The 6485-nt window shown below is 43.5% G+C and overlaps 1 non-coding gene across 1 annotated transcript; it reads left to right on the top strand.

Moving 5' to 3' along the window:
• Nucleotides 1-331: 331 nt before the first annotated feature.
• Nucleotides 332-438, top strand: LOC120274405. The gene has a single exon (XR_005540927.1). It is a non-coding gene; the product is annotated as a small nucleolar RNA R71 (small nucleolar RNA).
• Nucleotides 439-6485: the final 6047 nt, after the last annotated feature.

Raw genomic sequence — 6485 nt, forward strand, 5'->3', positions numbered from 1 at the left:
GGTCTCATTCCATTACCTACAAAGTCAACATTCTCAACTGAAGAAACATCACCAATGACGATTGGGCAATCGGAGGGAGCATGTCCTCCACCACAACCGGTGCAATTGGTCACGGCCGCAACTCTATTCGAAGCTATAAGATCTAGCTTCTTACTCAAACTCTCCACTTGGGCCGCCAATGAAGTTACCGCATCAATTTCATGGAGACCGGCCAACTTTTTCTTCTCCCTAGCGTACCCCACCTAAGGTACCTCCTGCTGCCGCATCCAAGAGTTACCTTGTACTCGGGTTCAAACCATTGTAGAAGGTTTGAACAATCATCCACTCCGGGAATCCGTGTTGCGGACACTTTCGCAGGAGTTCCTTGAACCTTTCCCATGTCTCAAATAGAGACTCCAATTCCAACTGCATAAAGGATGAGATCTCATTCCTAAGCTTTGCTGATTTTCCGGGAGGGAAATAACGGGCTAGAAAACCTTATACCATCTCCTCCCATGTAGTGATTGATTCTCTAGGTAATGAGTGTAGCCACTGCTTTGCTTTCCAATTTAAGGAAAATGGAAAGGCTCTCAATTTGATGGCATCATCTGTTACACCATTTATCGTCAGCATGTCGCACACCTCGAGGAAGCTCTCTATGTGACTGTTTGGATCCTCATCGGCTAAACCATTAAATTGTGCGGACTGCTGCAGCATATGGATGAATGCCAGCTTTAGCTCAAAATTCTGAGCTTTAATTGGGGGACGCACAATACTCGATTGTGTCCCCAACACTGAAGGTCTGGCATAATCGGATAATGTTCGTTGTTGCTCATTTTGTTCTGCCATGTTTTCATATCCTTCTACTTCCAAATCAGCTGGATTAGGCTGTTCTTGTACAGGTTCTTTCCCTTTCTTTCGAAGTGTACGTTCAAGCTTAGGGTCTTCTTCAATCAATATTGATGGATTCCCTCGGGCCATAACCTGGAGCTGCAGCAAAAATAAGGAAAAAGAAAATCAGAACGATGATAGAATAAGAAGATATGAAATAGAATGTACAGTAAATAGCTAAGAAAATAAAGTGCAAAGTATCTCTAAACACCTATTCCCCGGCAACGGCGCCAAAAACTTGACAAGGCCACCTTGCTTATATCCCGCAAGTGCACGGGTTTGTCGAAGTAATAATCCCGGGTGAGCGGGGTCGAATCCACAGGGAGTAGGGAGTAAAGACACTTAATTCGATTCTTAGCTATGTGGAGTATCAACAATGATAAGTGTGGAATTGATTCAATTCTCAGAAATTAAAAGCAACAAGTAAGAGAATAAAAGTAAGGAGGAGGCAAGGCAATCGATAAAGATGGGGTACTCGGATGATGCTTCACCTAGGATAATCGCTTAAAGTGCAAGAACTCTCTATTATGCTTCCTAATCAATGCAATGGTGAGTCGTGGAAATCCTTACATACATAGTCCCAAATCTAAGGTCAACTATGCCTAACTCTATACATGTCCCGGAGGAGAAATCCAACAATCTCAACACCTCGCACTCGCATAGAGTTGCAATGATCTCTAGGGATATCAAGTGATAAATCTCTTTCTAGATTTAGACCTAACCCTTTGGTCCAGGCGGAAGGTCCCTAGGCACAATTAAGCCCTAGATACTAAGATCACCTCAATGTTTCACTCCATTGCACCCGCAACTAGGCCCCAGCGGAGGTTCATCCCTTAGACCATTCACTCTATTATGGCCGCAAAGAACTTGAGGAATGGAGGTAGAATCTATCACGTCGGAGGGGAAAGGGTACTCTCCTGTACCTCTCTACTCACCCTCTCAACCCTCTCTAACCTAGCTTTGTCTAACGCTCGTGGTGTGTCACTCACTCACAAGGTTACCAACAAGAACTCTCAACCCTAGTGTCACTCTAGGGGAAATGTTCATACAATCAAGCATTCAAGGTTGGAACTCACAATAAACATCAATTTATTGGAAGCATAATAAAGAAGTTCAATGAAACGAATACATCCTAGGGTTCACAATCACCCAAGTACCCACTAGGGGTTTAACTCTCCATGGAGCTAAGTACAATCAAAGAAATCGAATGTAAAAGCAATGAATCCATAAAGAAACCCCCTCGATGGTCGTGTCGATGGTCTTGTGGAAAGTCCTTGATAAGTGCTTGAGTAGACATATTTTTATATATGTTTTACATGCATTGAGCATCATTTTTACTGTGGTTTATGTATAATATTGTGTATTTGGTGTTCTTTTATGCATATAGGTTGTGAATGCTTTAAAGAGTAAAAAGGAAGCAAAGATAGGCTATAAAGACACAATCTTGGGAGTTCTTGTTCAATTCAAGGATCAAGACACGAGAGCAGTTCATAAACGTGGAGATGTGTGCCAACTTCTAAGAAGATTCAAGTCAATTCACTATTTGGAAGGGCACAAAGGCAGCCACATCTTCATATTCCTTCTCTTTGTGAAGATTGCAAGACCTCTCAAAGATACGTCGATGAAGAAAAAGTTTTATAGCCTACCACATGGACGTGTGCCCGGACATGTGGCCTTAAGAGAAGAGTGTTCGGATCGCGTTTTGCGAAAAGTACTGTAGCAAGTTCAATGTAGTATTACTGTAGCAAAATTGCTGTTCACGCGGCCGCGTGGAAATTCCAGCGCGCTGCGTGAAATTCTGCGACCACGCGGCGCGTGGAAAATCCACGCAGGCGCGTGAGGGGCACGTGATAGACGCGATCTAAGGCCTATAAATAGCCGCTTTTGCCCTATTCTTTCTCATCTTTTGTGCGGCTCTTGAGGGGTGAGACGGCTAGGGTTTGGAGAGGAGGTCTTTGCGGCTTTGGAGGCGCTTCGTCACCAACTTTGATCGATTCCTCCTCCGTCATAGCATCAAGGAAGCTACCGGTGAACCTAGCTTCGGAGTGGGTCCTTCAAGACGTCGAAGCTCTCCATCAAGGCCATCAGTTCATATATAAGGGGGTTTATTTCTATGGTTTTAATGTACTTTCATTCATTGATGGTGTGTTTTGTATGTTGCTCCATGGAGGGCTAAAACCCTAGAGGGTATTTGGGCTTGTGAACCCTAGGATTCTCATCTTTTGTGGATTTGCTTTGTGTTTCTATTTAATCCGAGTTTGATTAAGTTTCATTCTTGATTGTTTAATGTTTGCTTGCCTTATTGATCTTATGGTTATTTGGTTTGCATGATTTGTTACCTTGGTGGGAGAGAGATCTCCATTAGGGTTAGAACCTCAAGATTGAAGAGGGTTGAGAGGGTGAATCATGAGATAGTGAAGTATCCCCTTTCCCCTCCGATTGGTGTATTCTATCTCCATTCCCTAAGCTCTATGCAACCATATTTGGTGGGAGGCGTGAGATTGCTCGATTTCTCCACGGGACCTTGTAGGGGGTTAGGATCCTTCGCGGGAATTAGGGTTGGATCAATCTTTTAGGAATTGGATACACAATTTGGAATCCCTAGATTGCTTTGCGGTCATATGTGGTGTGAGGTGTTGAGATTGAGCGATTTCTCCACGGGACCTCGTAGGGGGACTAGTATCGGTGATCTAGAGATAGACCCGATTATGTTTGGATTTCCACGACTTAACTTTACTCATCATAGAAACACTTTGCTTATCCGGTACCTAATACCGAATCCTAGGGGAGCAATGCCCGAATACCCCACTTTTCTTTCGATTGAGATTCTTCTTCCATTTTACCCTTGCATATTTGTCTCCGGTGTTCATCTCTTCGCACATTAGATCACCACACCTTTCCATTTATCATTAGGTTAGAAAGCAGAGAAGAAGTTAGTACTAGTAGCCCTGTTCCCTGTGGACTCGACTACCCACTCACTGGGGTAATTATTACTTCGACACTCGTGCACTTGCGGTTTACACACGCATATTCGGGCGTGTTAGTCCTCTACTCGTCGTCCAAGGATTCCTTCGTCTGGTATAGGATACGCCTCGATCGAACCGTAGAACCTCTCCAAAACTTTGGCCAATACCCCTCGAAACTCTAGCCGAAGCTCTCTCGCAAGTTGGGGAAAAGATGGAGAAAAGAATAACAAAATCGGGGCTGAATCGGCTTTAAATAGGCTGGAATCGGGCAACTCCACGGGTGTGGACGATACACGCGCCCGTGCGGAATTTCCACACGGGCGTGAATAATTTCCACACGCCCGTGTAGATTCTCGGTTTCTTTGGTTTCTCGGCCGACTGTGAACAATACTGCTACAGTACTTGCTACGATGTTGCTACAGTGCTCTGCTACAGTCTTCGACCTGAATAACTTCCCAATTCCATATTTTCATCGGGGTAACGCAAACGGGCACACGTTCACATCGTGAATCACTTGCTTCTTCAATAATATATATGTTGGTGGAGCTCCTGTTCTTATATGTATAAGACGGAATGCTTGAGTGTGACTGCCTTTGTGCCCCTCCAAATGGATGTCCTCACTCGAATGCGAGGAGGTTGGCACACACTCTAGTATCTCACACCTGTCCTATGTCTTCGTGTTTGAACCTTAGCAAGATCTTCTCCAAAATTGGTGCATTATGATCCATATTGGCCTATTTCCTTCATACTCAGCCACACAACCATACCTGCATAAAAGTAACATAAAAACACACATATTAATGTAAAAACCTGAGAAAAGTAATGCTCAACATAAGGAAAGAATGCTTCTCATTCATATCACACAAGCACTTATCAAATCTCAACATTGAAGAGGGTTGAGAGGACGAGTCATGAGATAGTGAGCATCCCCTTTCCCCTCCGATTGGTGTATTCTATCTCCGTTCCCTAAGCTCTATGCAACCATATTTGGTGTAGGCGTGAGATTGAGAGATTTCTCCGCCGGGACCTTGTAGGGGGTTAGGATCCTTCGCCGGGAATTAGGGTTGGATCAATCTTTAGGAATCGGATACACCTCTTGGAATCCCTAGATTGCTTTGCGGTCGTATGTGGTGTGAGGTATTGAGATTGAGCGATTTCTCCATCGGGACCTTGTAGGGGACTAGTATCGGTGATCGGGAGGCCGGATCCGATTATATTTGGATTTTCATGACTTAACTTACTCTTCATAGAAACACTTTGCTCATTCGGTACCTAATACCTAAATCCTAGGGGGAGCATCCCCGAATACCCCACTTTTCCTGATTGTGAACTCCATCCATTTCACCCTTGCATATTCGTCTCCGGTATTTATTTCTTCGCACATTAGATCACCACACCTTTCCATTTATCATTAGGCTAGAAAGCAGAGAAGAAGTTAGTACTAGTAGCCCTGTTCCTTGTGGATTTAACTATCTGACTCACCGGGTATTTTATTACTTTGACACCCGTACACTTGCGGTTCACACACATATTTGGACGTGTCACAGGTGAGATTTGAAGCAATAAATACACCATTTGGTTGATTCTAAGGGGACTTTTTGTGAAGCTTTGAGCATAGACTTGGAGAGAAAGGCGGCTAGGGTTAGAGAAGAAGGTCTTCGCCGATTGAGAGGGAGTTCTTCACCAACTTTGATAGGTTACATCGACGTCATAGCATTTGGGAGCCATTGGTGACCTAGCTTCTGAGAGGAACCCTTCAAGACGTGGAACTACCAATCAAGGCCAATCTGCACGAATTTGAGGGGGTTTTCTCTATGGGTTTTATTGCTTTTCGTTGTATCCATTATTGTTTTGTAACTAGGCTCATGGAAGGCTAAACCCTAGTAGGTATTTGGGCATGGGAACCCTAAGATCTGTACTTTGTATTGATTCTCTTAATGCTTCTAGTTAATCCGAGTTGTTTTGAGTTTTAATCTTGTGATTTGATTGCTTGCTATTGTTGTTAATCCTTGTGGTTGATTTACATTGCATGATTTAATACTTGGATATGAGAGGTGTCCATTTGAGTTAGATTGCCAAGATTAAAGAGTGTTGAGAGGGTGAGCCTTGGAATAGAGGAGTGCCCCCTTTTCCCTTTGATTGAGTGTTTCCTATCTCTATATTCCCTTTTCTCTTTGCAACCATATTTGGTGTGAGGCGTGAGAGTAGTCGATTTCTCCGCCGGGACCTTGTAGGGGGTTAGGATCCTTTGCTTGGAATTAGGGTTGGATCTACATTTTGGAATCGGTTTTACTCTTAGGTTTCCTTAGAGCGTATTGTGGTCATATGAGGTGTGAGGTGTTAAGATTGGTCGATTTCTCTACTGGGACCTTGTAGGGGACTAGTGCCTTTTGCTTGGAGACAAGGATTGGTTATCTTTGGAATACCTCAACTCATTAGACTCAATTCTAGAGCATTTAGTAAATCTTGAACTTGATAAAAGATCTTAGGGGGATCATTGCCCGAGTACCTCATCTTTAGTGATTGAGACTCTTCTACTTTATTTCTTGCATACTTGTTTGCTTTGCTTGCAATTAAGTTCACTCTATCATATTCATTGATTCCGACTAAATAATTGAGAAGTGGTTATTACTAATACTTCCGTTCCCT

This window comes from Dioscorea cayenensis, chromosome 12 (genome assembly GCF_009730915.1).
Source record: "Dioscorea cayenensis subsp. rotundata cultivar TDr96_F1 chromosome 12, TDr96_F1_v2_PseudoChromosome.rev07_lg8_w22 25.fasta, whole genome shotgun sequence".
In the NCBI taxonomy this organism is placed as follows: domain Eukaryota; kingdom Viridiplantae; phylum Streptophyta; class Magnoliopsida; order Dioscoreales; family Dioscoreaceae; genus Dioscorea; species Dioscorea cayenensis.